At 41.7% G+C, this 20,316-nt stretch overlaps 1 pseudogene; it reads right to left on the bottom strand.

Moving 5' to 3' along the window:
• Positions 1-12,971: 12,971 nt before the first annotated feature.
• Positions 12,972-19,085, bottom strand: LOC147447531 (uncharacterized; annotated as a pseudogene).
• Positions 19,086-20,316: the final 1,231 nt, after the last annotated feature.

Here is a 20,316-nt window from a genome sequence, read left to right as displayed (position 1 = left end):
GGACTGAAAACACTTCAGAAGAAGAAAGTAGCGGCAGCATTACTGAAGAGGAGTCTTCCATCGAAGTCATGGGGGTAAGGTTTAAGCCAAGCAACCAAGATATCTCTTGTCAAGGCTTGGAGGAGGTAGGTCCTCCAGAGAACAAAGGTGTTCAAGATGAAGGGATGCTGGAAGGTATGCTATCAACAACACTTACAAAGGATGAAAGAGAGGAGTTCAAATGTGTGCAAAGGAAGTTTCCTAGGCTTTTTGCTAAAGACTACACCGAAGTGCGTGGAGTAGATGTTGTTCAACACAAGATTGAGTTGAAGCCAGAAGCCACACCTAAGGCTCAAAAGCTACGAAGGCTAGGAGTCATTAAGGAGCAGGCTCTACTCAAGGAGGTAAGAAAGCTTCTAGCAGCAGGTTTCATTTATCCAGTGGAGAATTCAGAGTGGGTCTCTCCCGTTGTTGTCACTCCTAAGAAAAACGGCAAGTGGAGGGTGTGTGTGGATTATCGTCCACTTAATGAGGCAACAAAAAGAGATCACTTTCCCCTCCCATTTCAGGATGAGATACTAAATGAAGTAGCTGGTCATGAGAAGTACACTGTGTGTGATGGCTACTCGGGTTACTTTCAAATAGGTATCGCATTGGAGGATCAATTGAAAACAACCTTTATCACTCCTTGGGGTTGTTATGCTTTTAGAGTCATGCCATTTGGCCTGACAAATGCTCCTGCAACTTTCCAACGCTTCATGAACATGGTGTTTCAAGCATTCTTTGGAAAGTCCATTATGGTTTTTATTGATTATTTTTGCATTTATAGCTCAAAATCATTGCATCTACAAAGAGTAGAAGAAGGTTTAAAGAAGCTCTATGACATGGGAGGTCAACTCAACCCCGACAAGTGTCACATAGCTGAGGATGAAGTGATCTTGCTTGGTCACAAGGTTTCCTATAAAGGCATTGAGGTGGATCCTTCAAAGGCAAAGGCTCTTATTGAGCTCCCCTCACCGAAGAGTCTTAAGGAGGTCATCTCTTTCATTCAGAAAGTGAAGTATATGTCACACTTCATTCACTTAGCCTCGGAGTTGCTTCATCCTTTGCAAAATTTGACACAACAAGTAGAATTTGCATGGTCTGATGAGCTTGAAGAGTATTTTTGTAACATTAAAGTCATTTTGTCAGAGCTACCAACACTCATGCCTCCTTGTTGGGAGTACACATTCTTTGTTAGCTCTAGTGTTGGAAGGGAAACAATTGGTGCAGTTCTGTTACAACAAGATCCTTGTAGTACCAGGATGCGGCCCATCTTCTTTGCTAGTAGGGTCATGAATGCTTTAGAGAGAGGCTACACGGAGGCAGAACTCATGATGCTTTCTCTCATGTTTGCGATAAGGAAGTTTAGATCCTACTTGCTCCCAAAACCATTTGTAATCCTCACCGCAGAGAATTTGTTCCCTTGGGTGTCATCTCAAATGAATCTTAGTACTAGGATCTCAAAGTGGATTATGGAGTTGCAAGAGTTTCAATACTCTTTCAAGGTAGAAGATAGTGTGCGTGCACAATTGGCAGGGATTCTCACTTATAGGGTGCATGAAAAGGAGATTAAGGTGCCTGAAGTAAAGACCCTACCATTGCCACCACCAAAAAGTATTCCTAATGCTTTTACCTTGTTCTTTGATGGATCTTTTCGTCGAGCCACAGGAAAAGCATGGGGAGGGCTAGTGTTGCTCAACCCAAGTGGAGAGGTGGTCATGAAAGAGAAGTTCAATCTACTAGGTTCAACTAGCAACAATGAAGCAGAATACGACACACTACTTCATGGTTTGAAGATGTGCATTGGCCAAGGGATAAAACGTCTCATGATAAAGGAAGATGCACTTCTCATTGTTAAATAGATTTTAGGCATTTGGGCATGCAAGAATGAAATCTTAAGGACAAAAGTTCATGCCATTTGTAGGATGTTTAATCAGTTTGAAGAAGTGCAACTATATCACATTCCGAGGAAACAAAATGAAGATGCCGATTTACTTGCACAACAAGCAGTTACATGTGTTGAGAGAGAAGTGCAGGTCATCATGGTGGCAGCAGCTGTCAACCAATCGAGATACCAGGGATTGGAGTCATTGGCTCTCATTATTGGCTACATTTTGGAGGGTGAGTTTCCACAAGACTTCACGAAGGCTCAGAGGAGGAGACTCATGAAGAAGGCAAGTTTCTATCTCTTCCTACAAGGCTCCCTCTATCAAAGAGGGAAGGATCAAGTGTGCAGAAGAGTACCAACTATCGAGGAAATTCCAGCCATTCTAAAAGGTTTGCATGAAGAGGCATGTGGTGGTCATTTTGCCCAAGAATCAACTGTGAAGAAGATTTTGCTTGCGGGGTATGTTTGGCCAAGCTTGCATGTGGATGTTCAACATTGGTGTAAAAGCTGTCACAATTGTCAGATAAATGGAAATAGAAGGTTGGTGCATGGCCCGAGGCAAATAGTGCTTGCAAATGGACCCTTTGAAAAGTGGGGCATTGATGCTATGGGTCCTCTGCCTAGGACAAAAAATGGTAAACTCTACATTCTAGTGGCTGTAGACTATATGACTAGGTGGGTGGAAGCACAAAGTGTGGCAAAGGTAAATGAGAGGACAGTGAGCAAATTCGTCTACACTCACATTTGTTGTAGATTTGGCACACCTTTGGAGATTGTTTCTGATAATGGTCCAGGTTTAGAAAGGGATTGCTCACAGAAGTCTGTGAAGAACTTCACATTCTACATCGTCATAGCACACCATACTACCCACAGTCAAATGGTTTGGTGGAGAAGACTAATGGTTTCATTGCAGGAATCATTAGAAAGATGGTGCAAAACAAGACAAAATTATGGGATGACTTCTTGGATGGTGCCTTGTGGGCGTATCGAACCACATATAGGGAAGCCATGGAGTTTACACCATTTCACTTGGTCTATGGTCAAGAGGCTTTACAACCAATTGAGCTCAACATTCCAACAATGCGACTTCATGGCAAATCAGCACAAGATGATCAAGAAGCATGGATGGATCGACTTCTTACGTTAGTGGAGCTTGAGTGGAAAAGAGAAGCAGCATATGAGTGCTACAAGAGGAAAGCCACACAAGCGAAAGAAACGCACGACAAGAAACTGAAGGACAAAGGCATCAAGGAAGGAGAGCTTGTGCTAAGGTATGACAATCAACTTGACAATCGTTTTGATGCCAAGTTTGAAACTAGATGGCAAGGGCCATACATAGTCAAGAAGGCTTTCAATTCTAGTTACTATCAGCTTATGGACTTGAATGGTAAAGAGCACTCCAGGAAGGTAAACGGGTATCGCTTGAAGCCCTATTTGAGTCGCCTTCTACCAAAGGATCTACCAAAGATCTGTCCGAAGGCTACTGTCTCATGTAAGTATTGTTACATGAAGCATGAGTGTAACTCTAGCCAAAATTCTGAGGGGCCAAACAATAAAGATCTCGTCAAGGACTCTGAAGCACTCTCTTTGGAAAAGATGCTCTATGATGGTACATGAATATACCATCATCCTGGGGGAGGGCTAATGATAGCCGTTTTTTGGCTTTCCATAGTGGCCATAGTAAGCTACCTCACCCTATCAAATCACTCAAACACTGTGGTTATCCTCACCCTTTCAGTGTATATAGGTGCGTGTGAGTTAGGGGACTTTTCCTATATCTCCTTACTGAAATAAAAAACCCTCAATTAGTTAGTCATTGGGCTAGTTGAGCCAAAAAAATAAAAATAAAAAATAAAATAAAAAATATAAGTATATTATGGCCCATGCGTATGTAAATATTTTTTTGTATATAGGGCCTAAATAAAAGATTTTTTCATAATTATTTTGGTATTTATTTAAATATTTCTACTTAGGTGTGTGTTATTTATGCTCTGTACATTGCCTCACCATTACCACAATTTTTTGTTACCATTTTTCATACTCTTTATTCCATATAGAAATATTTTCATGTAAGCTTCTCTTATTTTTGGTGTAACTCCATCCCAACAAAAAACCAAAAAAACTAGTTCTATTTATGTGTATATTTTTTCACTATTGTGATTTTTTTCCTTCTTATATCTATTCTCTATTAGTCTCATAAATTAGACCATCAAAAATATTCATTTTTTTATGGTAGACTTATAATGAGAGAGATTTATTTTGACCCCTTTATATTTTTTCAACTTATATTATTTATATTTGACATGTACATATTTTTTAGACCCCTCAATATTTGATTTTCTTAGTTGTACTATTCACTTATATCATAATCTCAACAATATCTTCAATTATAGACCTACCAAATAAGGTCAAGGGTAGGTGGAATGCATACATGCACTATGGAGGGCTCACTCTTGGAGGTCTTCAAAAGAATCATCCAAAGAAGGACCCCACAAGGACCTTCTGCAGTGGAAAAAAACGGTCGGTTTTGCTGAATTTTTAAAGTTCACTTGCTCTCCGAATTTGAAAAGGTGATACAAACAAAAGTTGTAGCTCGTGGGCTGAACTTTTGCCTCAAAGTTTTTCATATGTTTTTGAGCTACGAGCTGTGAGCTATGATTTTATTAGTGGACCCCAGTTTTCCCATGCTATGCAGCCACACTCTCTCTTCCACTTTATCATTTTCCTCTTTCACACACACTTCTCCACTCATCATCCCCACCTCTCTCACCACTCCTCTCTGCACCCTACTCACCTTCTCCTCAACCTTGAAGAATAAGAGAAATCATGGTGAATTCATACCTCCCACACACAATTCCATTCCAAAATTGACCACCTAGTCTCATTTTTCCTCCTCCAAATTACCCATATCTATAAAAAAAACCACAAAATTCAGCCTCTTCTCTTAAAAGACGGCATCATGGTGGTTGATTACTCAGCTTCAATTACCTTTTCTCTCAAGGAAGGTCAAGAGTGGAGAAAAAATGTACCGTCAAAGCTAGTGGACCGTCAACAAGCGTCAAAATTGGCCCTTCTCAAGACACTTGGAGCATCAACCTTGTAAGAAATCCAACTTTTCTTACCTCTTAAGAGTTTTTTCTTCCTTACTTGTATCCTACATGGATACTCCCATTGTAAATATCCAATTCCATTTGTAAATTAATACTAACTCTACTAACACTAACCCACTATGGAAAGTCCTATCACCTCCATTTCTCTCCTCTCTCTTTCCCCACCAACTTCTTGATAATTCCAAGCAAAAGAAATTAGATAAATTGTTGAAAATCTAACCCAACCATGGTTAGAGGAGTAACCCTAGCCTTCAAAATTGCTATAAAAGGAGGGTGTAGCTAGCACAAAAGGCGGGAGCCATAAGCAAGAGCACTATGCTATAGCTTGAGAAGCCAAGCTCAACCTCTCTAGAAGGAGCTCTTGAGTGGAAGCTCATTGTCTTATGCATGTGCATGTGTTGTAATAGGGGATTAGCAAGGGAACTCTATGCCATTGTAACAGAGAGAGTGATCATTCAATTGAGAGTAGGAAATCTATCATTTCTCCTACTAGTGTAAGCCCAACATTTGCTGAATCAAGGAGGGTGGATTTGGACTAAGCTTGGATACTTTGTCTCCCTTCCAACGTGAAATAATGGACAACAATGATGCGTAAGTGTCTTGGTGTTTTTTGTTAAGTTCTTGATAGTTTGTCTCTGGTGTTGTCATCAATCTAGCCATAAATCCCACATACTGTAAGAGGGCCACAGGGTGGAGAGGACTCCCCTGGCCTTAAGACAGTGATTGGGGTGGCTTTTCTTGTGATGTGTTGTGGTGAAATTTACGCAAGCTATGTTGAACAAATACTAATCTCACTTTGATTTGTCATGACAGATTTGTAAGAAGGTATTAATGCAACAAGCACCCCCTTCCCCTTTCTCTCTCTTTCTTAAATATATAGTTGTGTTTGCTTGATCATTGCCGATACGTTTCAAAGCAGCCCGACCACTATCTCTCTCTCTCTCTCTCTCTCTCTCTCTCTCTCTCTCTCTCTCTCTCTCTCTCGTGTTTTAGTGTGTGAGAGTGTTCCATTGGTGTTAGGGTTAGTCTAAATTCCTTGCTTATTTGTGGGTTGCTCTAACGATTCTCCTCTTTTGCGTCCTAGTTCGCTCTTAAACTAGGTGGTGCCCCTTGTGTAGTTGGGATTTGGCTGTGGGTTTGCTGTTTTGGTTTGTGTTGTGTTGTGCCCCAGCCCCATTGAGCAGCACGGGAGCCTTGAAGGGTGTCTAGAGGTTGCTCTTCTTGTTGCCCGCCCTGGACCGCCTCAATAGTTTCACACCTCCTACCGCCATTTGAAGCTTTTCATTTGCGAGTAAGTCTGCTTCCTTGTTATGAGTTCTCACAATGTGTTGTACTTTTGTTGCTTTAAAACCCTTCATCAAAGTTCTTACACTACTAAGCCACTCAAACAATGTACGATTCTTGCACCTCCAAGTCCCTTGGATTTGCCTGACCACTAGCAAAGAATCACCTTTTATAATAAGTCTTTGTATGCCTAATTCTTTGCATTCTTCTAACCCAAGGGTTAGAGTAGCATACTCAGCCTCATTGTTAGAGTGAACACTGGGTAGAGTGATACCTTTTCTAACCATTACCTCCTTTTGTGGGTTCAAAATGATGATTCCCCCTGCTGCTTTGTCTTTTTGGCGTTGATAAGCTCTGTCAAAGCATAAAGTATGGGCATTATCAATCTCCTTTACTTTGAACTGTTTTGAGCCTTCCTCTCTTTGTAGTCGTGATCCTTCCCTTTCTCTCACTTTGTAGGTGAGAATGTCTGCAAGTCCTGCTCTTGTGCTATCTTCTACAAGGAAAGTGTATTCAAATTCTTGGAGTTCAAGCACCCACTTTGCTATTCTAGATGAGAGGCTCATGTGTTGTACTACATATGGTAGATTGTGCTCTAAGGTGAGAAAAACAAATGGCACAGGGATAAGATACGATCGAAACTTCCTGACTGCAAACAAGATTGCAAAGACCACTTTCTAAATTTCAGCGTATCCCTTCTCGACCGGAGTCATCACCTTGCTTGCAAAATAGATCGGCCTCATGTATGATGTTTTAGGATCTTTTTGCATCAAAACAACACCAATTGCTTCGAAACCTACACTTGGAGTGACATGGTAGGTCTCCTTTGGATCTGGTGGCATTAGGATTGGGAGAGAGCTAAGAATGCCCTTCACTTCCTCAAAACATTTTGCATGTTCCCTCCCCCATTCAAATGTAGACTGGCTTGCCAACCTATGCAAAGGGGCAATGGCTTCTGCTAGGAGATGGATGAAGCGAGACATGTACCTCACTTTGTGGTTGAAGGTCATTAGCTCCTTAGTTGTTGTTGGTGGAGATAATGACAAAAGGGCCTCTACTTTAGAGGGATCCACTTGAATTCCTTGTGAAGAAACCACATGGCCTAGAAAAACCACCTGAGATTCACCGATATGACACTTCTCTGGGTTGAGTTGTCCCCCAAATTGATGGAGCCTCTTAAGCCCCTCTTCAACCTTTTGGCAATGAAGTGATCTACAACTATAAATACAGAAATCATCCATAAAGACTCTTATAGATTTTCCAAAGAATGGCTGAAATACAAATATTGTGAATCTCATGAAGGTGCTAGGAGCATTGGTGAGCCCAAAAGGCATTACTCTGAATGCAAAACATCCCCAAGGTGTGATGAAGGTGGTTTTTGGTTGGTCTTCTTCTGCTATTCTAATTTGAAAATATCCTGAATACCCATCACACACCGTGTAGCATTCGTGACCTGCTACTTCATTCAAAATTTCATCTTGGAAAGGGAGAGGGAAGTGGTCCCTCTTTGTCGTAGCATTGATTGGTTTGTAATCCACGCAGACCCTCCACTTACCATTCTTCTTGGGAGTGACTACAATAGGTGATACCCATTTGGAGTTGGATACTGGATAGATGAAGCCAGCCTTCAAGAGTCGATTCACTTCCTGTAGGAGAGCCTTTTGTTGCACAGATCCTAGTCGCCTTAACTTTTGAGCCACGGGTTTGGTCCCTGGTTTCAATTCAATTCGATGCTCTATTACATCTACACCTCTTATTTGTGAGTAGTCAGTGATAAACAAATTGGGATACCTCCTTAACATATTGATGTAGGACCTCTTCTCCTCACAAGTAAGATCTTTTGCAAGCATCTTCTCAAATCCTTTTTCAAGGTGGTGGCATCTTTCATCCCCTTGTGTGTGATTGTCTGTTGGCTTTTCTTCTACTGGAACATCTTGAGTGTTGGCTTTGAATACAATTCCCATTACCTCCAAAGAAGACTCCTCTTCACTGGTTGATGCTTCCTCATCACTTGCCTAAAGACTCTCCTCCTCGCTCTCTTCATCTGCCGTGGTCTCATAGTTGATATCTAGTTGCTTTCCTTCTTGCCAATCATACACCACCGGTTGACCCTTCTTAAGAATCAAACGACCACTTCCCCATTTTTGATCTGCATTCACAGCAATGAGCCAAGGCCTCCCTAGGATGATGGGATAGCCCTCCCCCTTAGCTGGCATGACATACATATCCACTCGTGCATCTATGTTACATACAGAGACTTTTACATTTTCAATGATCCCCAAACACTTCACACTTGAGTTGTTGGCTAGCCTAGCTTGACAATTAGAGGACTTTGTAATTTTAAGCCCTAACCTGCTCATTGATTTTTCCGTGATCACACACATTTGAGCTCCACCATCAACATATACATTAGACACCTTTTTACCCGTTATGTAAGCATCCACAATGGGTTCCACATCGTTTTGTAGCTTTGAGGCCACAACCTTAATGGAATAATTTTCTTTCTTTTTTGGAATTCTTGTACTTACCAACTCTGGCCATTGCCTTCTTACTTTGGCTGATAGGTGTAGAAGTTGCGGCCATGAAATGTTTGGCTTTTGGGTTTGTAAATCCTCCAGGATGTTGTAGGGCTCTAGCTCCTTTCCCAATGGGAAGTCGTTGATACCAATTTCCCTTCGCCTTGATCTTTTCTTCCTGCTACTTTTAGCTTCTTCCATCTTTGACTTCTTCTTCTTGTCCCTTCTGGCTGAATTTGTTCCTTCACTTCTCATGTCTTCATCCTTATCATGTGCTCTTGTGCGTTTTTCTGCCGGCATAACATCAAAGTTTAGATTATGCTCATCTATTACCTCTTCTAGCTTGATGATGTTGACTCCTGTTTCTTCCTCCTCATGTGGAACGGGAGGTATATTTGCTGGTGGTGATGGTCGACGAAGGATTTGTGGGCCTTGAGCTTGTTCTTGCTGCACAGTGCGAGGAGGCGGTCTGGGGGGATATATGTCTCCCGGAAGTCGCCTTGGATGTAGACAATTGTACATGCCATGGCCCATTTCATTGCAATTCCAACATCGCAACTCTTGAGCTTGTCTTCGTTGATTGCGATTCCCTTCTCTTGGTTGTCATTGTTTAGGTAGACCTTGTACTAGAATCAGAGTGAGGTTCTCAAGCTGTTGAGTTAGCCTTTGTAAAACCTCTTGTTGAGAGTTATCTCCTATTTGTGAAGATTGTGCAAGAGGGGCCCTAATTGGTGCTTCCATGGTTTGTGAAGACTCCCTCTCACTCACTTCATTCAAACCCCTTGCTCTATGTGCTTGGAAGTGTAGTTTTCTAAACTTGATGATGGCTACCTCACGTGCTTCTTTGAAGATGGATGGGAATTTTAGCTCTTCTTTAGCCTTTAAAAGTGGATACAAGCCAACCATGAATCTCTCTTTTTTTAGAAAGTTAGGTGCACCACCATGATTTTCTAATGTAGCCTCCCACCTACCCCATAGATTGACAAAGGTTGCTTCATAAGAGGGATAGTCTTCAAGTGATACCTTCTTATGTCCAATAAGACATTTCCATAGTCCTTTAGAAGTATCACCTTGCCCGAACTTGGAGAGGAAGCTTGCTCGCAGTCTCTCCCAATTGGACTTGATTTGGGGTTGCAAGGTCTCATACCATGCTTTAGCTTCCTCTTTTAGAACCAACCGGAAGGCTCGTAGCTTTACTTCCTCTTCATCTCTCCCGGATATGAGATGTGCCATCTCCAAGTTGTCAAGAAACTCTTGCGCATCTTCCCCACTTCTTGCATAGAACGTGGGAAAAGAACTTGACATTTTGTTTAGAATTTTTGAAATATCTTTTTTTTAAAAAAACTTTTCTCTTACGGGCCACACAAGATTATTGACACTATAAATCTGATTACATTAAAATGAAGATGTACACATCCATTGTTCATTCGTACTTTATCATAAGTAGAATAAATGGATTAATTGAAGCATTGATTTCATTGAGGCGAGTGAATCCAAATATTCTCCTTATGATAGACTGAAACCTAAACTTAGTTGCCATGATTATATGAATGGATTGCCGAGCAATAGGCCTAAAAGGTTCATTGTTTTGATCGTGATTCATGTGCTACTCCTCGTTGTTGGTTTGAAGACCTCGTTCGTTCATATGGACCTTGAACACCCCTTCACCACTCTTTGTTCCTGCCTTTAAAACAAAATGAAAACGTGAACATCAAAAGAAGTTTCATAATTGATGATTGGAAGTATAATTGGATTGGGTGATGCCAGTATTTCTCTAAGTCTTTCTGCACCAAACATAAAAACAATGCGTTGCTGGAAAAATACTTTTCTATCTATGTGAACATTTACTCTAATGTGTTGTGCAAAATGAAATGGATAGATGGGAACTCCATTGTTCATCACTAAAAAATTTGAAGGTAACTTGGAAATATGTTCCTCAGTGGGGGCACCACTTTATGAGGGCGACATTTTTGAAATGGGGCCTCTAAACCCACACCAATTGGCCTACCCTCACAAAATGTTCGTAAAGACGTACGCACACTACTTGAGTCACCACCTTCTTTTGGGAGTGGAGAAGGAAACCGATCAAAATAACACTTGCACTCACCCACTCAAGAAACACACTTTGAAAACCCCCTTATTCTATATACACTTTGGAGAGCTCATCTCCATCTATGCAATGCCGTGACACAAATAAAATCATCATGAGAGGTAGCCACATGCATATGCAATGAAGCAAAAGAGAGTTGGAGTGAGAAATTTCTTTAGACCAATTGAATAAGTGTGGAGAAACAAACCAATGGTAAATTGAGAATAGAGCACTTACTTGATTTCTCGCACACCTTTTAAGGGGAGGACAGACGCTGGCTAACCATCACAAATTGCGACACTTGAAAGTTTTGAAGATTATTTCATGATCATTAACATAACCATGAGAGAGATCATGATGTATTTACAAGTTACTGAGGTGCTACAAATTATTTATTGGGTTGATGGAGTAAGAGATTGTAGAATGGAAAGAGTGGAGAATAGAGTTGCACTTCCTCCAAAGAGGGGGTTAGGAGGGAGGATGTGAAAGAGGGAGAGTTGGGGTTTTCTCTACTATTGATCAAGAAAACAACATGAAGTTGAAAATATAGGTGTGTGTCCTTGAGTCTCTCCAAGGGGGGCTATTTATAGTTGTGTAGGAGTGGGATTATGCTACACTTAATTAGAGTAAGTGATTAGACCTAATTAAGTGTCCTTTGACCACTCATTGAATATTGGACATAAAAGGCACTATTTATTCACCAAAAATATCATTTTAGACCGTGAAGGCTCCATAGGGGTGCATAATGTAGGTGGGCCCCACCATGAGGCCCTACGGGTGGCTCCTACGGGGTATCTCAACTTGTCTGTCTTGGCATTTAGAAAGCATCTTTAGGTTTGTCCCATCACATGCAAGTGACCTTGAACACTCATTGCTCTTCTAGAAGATGAGTAGGGGAAAAATAAGATCTCACCCTCTTGATTTACTTGATTTACAGTTCCCTTTTGCTGCGAATCTGACAGATTTACACTATTTTGACCATAACGTTTTACCTGTAGCTCGGAATGACATGCTTCAAAAGGAAAAATTGACCTTCTCAACATGTTTGATATGAATTTGGACTATTCTTCAGGCCCATGCACCAAGGAATTCGGTTTGGAAGGTCCACACTAGGCTAGGGAACCTTTTGCTTCCAAGTCTTCTTGTATGGGCCCTTTGTTTGTATGCATCCAAGGGGAATCATGCTTTTTCAAAAGGCTATGATGCTTAAACAAATAGAGGAGGGCCCAATATTATTTTCTTGTGAAAAGAATATACAATTGGAGTCTTTTTGAAAGGAGAGAAACTATATGTATATTCTTAAGAGATATTGGGCCACCTATGTAGGGGGCATAGAAGACTTGTAGAGAGGGACCATAATCTTTGGTAAAGACAAGTGGAGAGTTGATTTCCATGGGAATTTATCTATATGGGGTGGAAGATGGATATATTAGTTTTCTACTACTAATTCACAAGAGGTAAGAAAGTTTGGGGGTATATAGTTGGTTATTGTATGCTTATTCTATTTACAAAGCAAAAAAGAAAAAGGTGGTAATATAAATATATGACTAAGGTGACATTTTTGGGAAGAGTATAATGTATGTGTCGCCACAAAGGTTAAACGAAGAGGGGGAATTTACTCTAGATAACTTAATAGTGTAGAAAAATATATACACATATGAGGAAGAGGACGTTGAGTAGGCTGACAAATGTTGCAAAAAGATGGTTACCATTTTATGCCACTCACTAGTTGTGCTATATGGTGAGATTAAACTGTTATATAGCTAGAATGTGGACCTTTCTTTCTTGCTATATAGTCAGATAAAATTGCTATATAGTTAGAATGTTGTGTCTATAACCATCTAGGAGTTTTCTCATTATTACATGTTTGCACTCTTACTAGATACGTGTATTCGATCTAGTAAGTTGCCTAGCAATCATATTTTTTTTACTATATAGAAATGTGTCCAAAGTTCCTTGTGTGCAAAAGGGGGGTGTTATCTTGTAGTGCCAGGAAGAAGGGCCGCTAGTCAAATACAGAGGTAGGGCCGGTTGGTGGCATGAAAGAAGTGCTGCAAGAGAGATCAGGAGCAAGAGAGAGAAGAGGAGAGCACGAGAAGGGGTTTTCTATGCGCATTTGCAGGCTGGACCATGAGAATCAAGGAGGAAGGTATCCATTGGAGCTCACAGAGAAAGGAATATAAAGCATTGTATATCATTGTTGCCATTCAGATCAAAGTATTTGTGATCTTAGAGATATGTTTTGTTATTTCCCAGCTCTCTCTTCCCCTTGCTCTCTTGTCCCAGTGTAGCGGGCATCTTTGTGTTGTCGACTATATGTATGCTCTCTATGTAAATGGGGTACACACCATGAGGACATGGATTTATAGGCCATCTTCGTGATTGTCGGTGCTCTCTAGAGTCTAAGGGTGAAACTATGTTGACACGCTTGGGGGCTGGTTGTGTGTAGTTTGGGATGGTCGGGTACGGGCTTGGACATTGATTGTTTGAAGATCGGGAGTCTAGGTGTGTGTTTACTAGGGGATAGGGGTGCTGTGAAATCACTGGCTATAGAGAAACATTCAGATTGTGTGCTGGTGGTTTTCTCGTTTCCCCCTTTCCATCTTGTGGTGCCCCCACTGAGGCCCTCTTCAACGAAATTTTTATCCTCTTTGACAAGCTCATCTCCATCGGCATAGGCACACCATAAACTAGGAACTTCAAAGGAAAAAAATCAATCACATGCCTTATCACATCATGTTGAACAATTGGAGCCATCTTTGATTGATACATAGTACACACTTCCTTTGTATCCGACATAAAATGAACAGGCTTCAACAACCCTAACTCTAGTTTCTGCTTCACTTTTTTTCTCTTCACCTTGGCCAAATAGACCATGTCTTTGTAGCTATCGTCACCGAACATGACCGGGACTTGACCTTGCCTCGAATCGTTGGATGCAAGCAATCTAGAAACTTTGACACCTTGAAGCAATGATGGTTGTAGAATCCTTTAGCCACTTCCAATTGTCACTACCAAACTTCAAATTTCTCAACAAAATTTGACAAATCTATACTCATATCTTGCTACAATGCTTTTAATTTTACACCTGCTTGCTCAAGAGAAATCGTTTGCAAAAATCGCTTCAAAAAGTGAGCCCACAATTCTTGCCAGGAGCTTTGATCACCATCACTCAGACCATCAAACTATATCTTTGCACATCCGCACATCAGCAGTAGTACCATCTATAACTTTTTTGCATCTGTCAATCTATGCATCGGAAACATCCACAACTCAAAGCCTGCTATTCAATCCTTCGGATATTCAATCCCTATTAAAACAGGGCCAATGCTTGGCTCTACCATCTCATTAAATTTGTGAATCAATCACTGCACCTTCTTCCTCATCATTTGCCAACCATTTGTTAGCTTGAAACACTGTTTTCCACTTCAATCAGGAGCACCAATGCGCTCCTCCGTGGGTGCAACAAAAGATGGAAAGGGGGAAGGGGATACACACCTGGAACACAATCAACACGCCTCTCTATAGCCCAAGGTATACATAGCACCCCTAACCACTATATTTCACCTTAAAAAACGTCACAACATCACTTGCAAACACCCATCTCAGTATACCAACACATATATACCCGTCTTAAAAAGCTCCAACACATACCACACACCCACATACCTGCCTCAAAAGGCTCCAACACATACCACACACCCAAATACTGATTCCACACCGCAACCACACACAAATCTCTCTCTCTCTCTCTCTCTCTCTCTCTCTCTCTCTCTCTCTCTCTCTCTCTCTCTCTCACACACACACACACACACACACACACACACACCACGACCTCGTTTTGGGGTTACACACAAACACATCGACACCACCATTACAGAGAAAAGCACAAGAGCAAAAAGAAAAGGGATTCTCATCCTATAAATCCATCTTCGGATCCCACATGATTGATGTCACCTTTTGAAGATCTTGGCACCTTTTGAATTCTCTAGGCACTCCAACCAATGCAACCAAAAATTGGAAAAACCATCTGGCACCGCATCACCGTCAATTGCACACAAATTTGATAGACCAAATCTTGCCACCGAGGCATCCGGTTGATGACAAATCACTTCTTGTTGGCTTCTCATACTAAACACTAGCTCTAGAAACCCTAGTGAGGCTCAAAACCTCCCAGTTCACACAGTTTTCAATGCAATCCAGCGAGCACACAACTAGCCCCCTTGAAAACTTCAATGTGCAATATCTTTCCTTTTGATGCCCTATTGGCAATCTGAAAGAACCGACATGGCCCACATCTCGAGCACTTCACATTTACTTGTTAAAACCAGAACCAGCTACCTGTTCTAACATGCCCCATCCATCAAGAATGAGAAATACGCTTCAAATTTAACATTCATATCTTGCACACCGTGGCACTCTTTGAGGAGTCTTTGTGACCTACTTGTGGACCACTTCAAGCAATTCATTTCAAGGAAAAATAGCACCACTTCATACATCCTTCCTTTCCATCCCATTTGGTCCATTTTGGAGCTCTTTAGGCCTAGAAAACCATGTTAGACATACACTTCAATTGCCACCTACCTACCTACGCCCTTTGTACCTGCGTTATCCCCTTACCTTACACCTGAAAACATCTATAGTCTTGCACAACACACTTCCCTGCATCAAACAACTTTGGTTGTACCATCATCACAAGAGCCACACCCAAGATCCAATCATTGGACACTGGACCGTAGTCATCGGCTGACTTGTTATCATAATAATCAATATCTAATTCTCCTAAATGATTTTCTCATATTAAACTGATCATTTAATGTGGGGAAGGCCAGGGGAGAAAAAGTTAGAATATTGGTTAAGATAGCAGACCGGCCACAGAAGGGATTTAAAGGAGGGAAAATAGGGATCCAAAGGGGGGGCCATCTGCAAAAGAGCCATGTGCAACAATGGGCTAAAAAGACCCTAAGGTTCAGCCCATTAAGACTTCCAAAATGCTAAGGTTCCAAAATTCAAAGGTTGTGTCCAAAGGTCAACCCTAGGGAAAATTAGATGCTTTGTGTGTGCCCTAAAAGTATTTGCACATCCCTACGTGGGAGGGGGCGAGCCCTAAAGGTAGGGGATGAGAGAGAAATCCACACACACACACACAGACTCCCTAGGCCAGATGCCCACAAGGTGTGCCCAATTTCTATTGGATGACCCTTGAAGTGGACCAATGAAAATTAAGCTAGAGTAAATCTAGTTTAATTATTTTAAAAACATTTAATAAAAGAAACCAATGAGAATTAAGTCTCCTAGAAGACTATTGGGGAGTCTCCCAAGGGGTCCAATGAGCATTCAGGAGCCCCATGGCTTGCCTGATTCCTATTGGCCAGGAGGCAAAGGGGTCCAATGAGAGTTTAGTTTAATTATTTAATTACCTAAAGCTCTCACAAAAGGGGAAAGGGGGACACATGTCAGAAGGCTATCACTTATGCTGCTTAATTGTAATTGGCTTGACTTGGGAGGGCGAATGAGGCTTCAGAAGAGCATTTAGCAAGAGGGCTCACCCAAGAGAGGGAGGGGGCTGACTTTTGGAAGGCATTATCACACACACACTCACACAAGCTCATGTGTGAAGAAAGAGAAGACTATCTCTTCCCAAGCTTTAATGGAGAACTCATCACCTACTCCAAGCTTGTGAGATAGAAGCCTACATCAACACTCTCTTGGCATGTGGATGCAAATCCAACCAAGAGCCAAGCTTGAATGCATGCTCATCTCCTCTACCAAGCTAATTACTAAGCTAAGCTATGCTACATATGAGTGATTATGTGAGGAGATGTACATCTTTCTCGTAAGATACTCCTTCTTCCTCTCAATCTACTCTCATACCGTGCTAGCTCTCACCATCTTCAAAGGTGTGTGAGGTCTTGGTTCTGAGAACGGTGACAAATTAAGTTGTGTTTGTTAAGTGTTTTGCTTAGTGCATGAAGTTTCCATCTTCATTGCACTAGCTAGTCTTGAAGGAACACAAAGAATGGTATTGTACAATGTCTCTCTTGATGGGAGAAACCATAATACAAAGCCTTTTGAAGGGGGGACCGGCTCCATGAAAATCCGGTCCTCAATTGTTGTCAATAGCTTAATTGCTCTCTCTTTTGAAAGTATTGTCGATGCTATCTAACTAGGTGTTATGCTTTTTGTTGCTCTCTCCACCCAAGCACTCTTGCAATTCTCATTAGGAATCTATTCTAAGGAAATGCCCACTATGTTCATGCTAATTTCCGCTACACATAAGTTATTAGGCCATTAAATGTTACATGGGTATCAGAGCTCAAGGTTTCTCTTTTCTTGCTCAAGAAGGGAGGTCCTCAAGCTAGCTACAAATGGTTGGTATTATTAATTGCCTGTGAGTAAGTAGAATAGGGATTTTTTAGCCTTGCAGTGCGCCTGCCTTCGTGCAGTTAACGGAGCATCACCATCGAGAGCTATGGTCTTAATAGTGGAGTCCTACGGGGCTTGCCTACGGCTTAACCACTATTGAGCTATTAGAAGCTTGACAGGAGCCGGTGTTGTTTTGGTGTCGAAAGAACCTCTCTTCTATTCCTTGCAATTAATGGTATTCGAGCCGCGGGTATAGTAGCTTGGGTGCGTTTTCTAAAGGGGTAAAGAGGAGTAGCAACTAGGGCTTGAAGTGCCAAAGTACACCTAAAAGTTGTTAGAATGGCTGACAATAGTAAAGAGAGTGAAATTGATGTTGATAACTTTGATTTTCTCATGAGCAAGCTACTAATGATGCTTCAATGCTTGTTAACTATCTTGTTTCTAGGCTTCAACAAGCCATGGGCAATCCATCTCTCCAAAGTGAAGTGCAAAAGCAGCTCCGTGCTCACGGGATTCTCCAAGCTCATCACCATGACGAGAGAACACCTAGGAAGCCTCCTTGTGAGACTACCAAAAGAGGTCTCTCTCCGATTCGGGAAGAAGAAGAGAATCCATATGAAGGGCTCAAGAATTTACTTCTTGATGATGCATCTCCTTCCCAAAGGAGAACTCAAGAGCCTCCACCGAAGGAACGAGAAAGAAGCGAGTCTCCCACCACCTCGACGGAGATGGCTCCACGAAGACAGCGGGCTAAACGCTCTCCATCACCATCAAAGCGGAGAAGACCATCACACTCTTCTCCACACCATAATTCAAAGAGGGATGATAAAAAGCAAGAGAAGAAAAAGGCGAGAAAGAGGACACCCTCTTCTCCATCTTCTTCATCCTCTTCCTCTTATGAAATCTATGGTGAAGATGACAAAGATCAAGACAAGAAAAAGGCGAGAAAGAGGTCACCCTCTTCTCCACCTTCTTCAAATTCTTCACCTTGTGAAGAAAGTGATGGTGCAACCTTTGAACCATAAAAAAGAAGAGGTCATAGGAAATCCTATGCCACATGGAAGAGGTCGTCCAAGTTGAAGAAATTCAAAGAGGGAGGGAAGAGCATCTCTTTCCTTACCTATGATGGTACCTTTGGTGCTACGGACAAAGTCTTGGCCTTTATCCAACAATTTGATGCGGCGTTTGGAGATGAGGGCTTCACGAAGTCCTCTAAGCTACGCCATGTAGCTATGCACTTTCAAAAGTCCGCCAGACAATGGTGGTCTAGCCTACGAGCCAACGGTGAAGCTCCACGAACATGGAAAGCTTTAAGAGCTTCCATTATGAAGCAGTTTTTGGCCACCGATGCCAAAGACAAAGTACTCACCGAATGGAGAAGCTTAAAGCTCTCTCCCAATGAATCTATCCACAAATATGTAGACAAGTTTTGGGACCTACAACTCAAAGCCACTGTCTTCAAAAAGTTGGATTTAGGAGAGCAAAAGAAACAATTTTGTGCGGGCTTAACCGAAGAAATGGCGGAGTATGTCAACTCCCAAAGACCACGTACCATATCAGCGGTAATACACCACACTATGGTCGCCTCTCGAGTCAATTTACAAACGGGGACAAAAAGAAATAATAAGCCCCCGGAAAATAAGGGTTCCAATGAGCCTAAGGGGAAGGACAATGTCCAAAAGTCTCATAAGGGCAACTCCAACAAAGCTAAAGAAAAGGAAGTTTACAAAGGTAAGAATAAACTCTCTCCTGAAGAGCTTGAGCGTTATCGTAAGGATAACCGGTGTTTCAAGTGCGGCGAACAAGGGCATGCGTACCGGGCTTGTCCCCAAAAGAACAACCGCCAAGATCCTCCTAGAGCTTCCTTGGTTGAAATCCAAGAGGAGGAGACTCACCAAACTCACCACAAAGGATCTCCTCTATGCCATGCTTGGGTAAAGGTAACAAAACATGATGCTTTTATTCTCTTTGACCCTTGTTCTACTCACAGTTTTATATCTATAGACTTGGCCACCAAGCTAGGAATACAATCCTACAAGATGGGAGATTTCCTACCCGAAGACAGTGCCTTCAAGGGGCACGAAGCTTCAGTCACTCCCTTAATCGGGAAATTGAGGCTTCATGTCCAAGGCTATGTGGACAAAGAGGACTTCTTTATCTCTCCTCTCAAGCATGAGGATGTAATCCTAGGGGCACCATGGTTTGACCGCCTGGCTGCCGATGTTAAATTTCCTGAAAGGAGAATCTCCTTTAAGTTCAGGGAAAAAGACACGTATATAGATGCTAAGGAAATGGGTAACACCATCCCCATTGTACATACACCAGCTTTCAACAAGTCAATAAAGAGCTCTATTTCAGTGTACATGATTTTTGTTAAAGACTCTCAAAATGAACCTAATGCTTTAGCAAAAGAAAATAAAAGCAACCAAAAGGAATTAGAGTTATCCAATTTTCTCAAGGGGTTTCAAGATGTTTTTATTGACGACATCCCTTGTGAGCTACCTCCTAAACGAGGTAATGATGACCATGCAATTGAACTTCTTCCAGGAAGTTCACCGCCTAATAAACCTCCTTATAGAGTTTCTCAATCTCAACAAGAGACGATTATGCGGCAAGTGCATGAGTTAGTTGAGAAGGGTATGGTTAGGCCAAGCTCATCTCCATTTTGCTCACCTATGCTATTAGTGCAAAAGAAAGACGGCACATATCATATGTGTGTCGACTATAGAGCACTAAATAGGATCACTATCAAGAATAGGTTTCCCGTTCCACGGGTAGAAGACCTATATGTTAAGCTACAAGGATCGACCTACTTCAGTAGGGTTGACCTAAAAAGTGCCTATCATCAAATAAGGATAGTTGATCAAGACATTGTAAAGACCGCATTTTGTACTACATTTGGTCTTTACGAATACATTGTCATGCCTTTTGGCTTGACCAATGCACCGGCCACATTCAACCGCTTGATGGAGAAGCTGTTCAGGCCTCATCGAACCTTCACTGGAGTGTTCTTTGATGATATTATCATCTACTCTAATTCAT

The sequence above is a fragment of the Adiantum capillus-veneris genome, chromosome 11 (genome assembly GCF_014529385.1).
Source record: "Adiantum capillus-veneris isolate H3 chromosome 11, ASM1452938v2, whole genome shotgun sequence".
Lineage (NCBI taxonomy): Eukaryota > Viridiplantae > Streptophyta > Polypodiopsida > Polypodiales > Pteridaceae > Adiantum > Adiantum capillus-veneris.
Note: the sequence above shows the minus strand (reverse complement) of the source record. Positions and strands in the feature narration are given on the sequence as shown.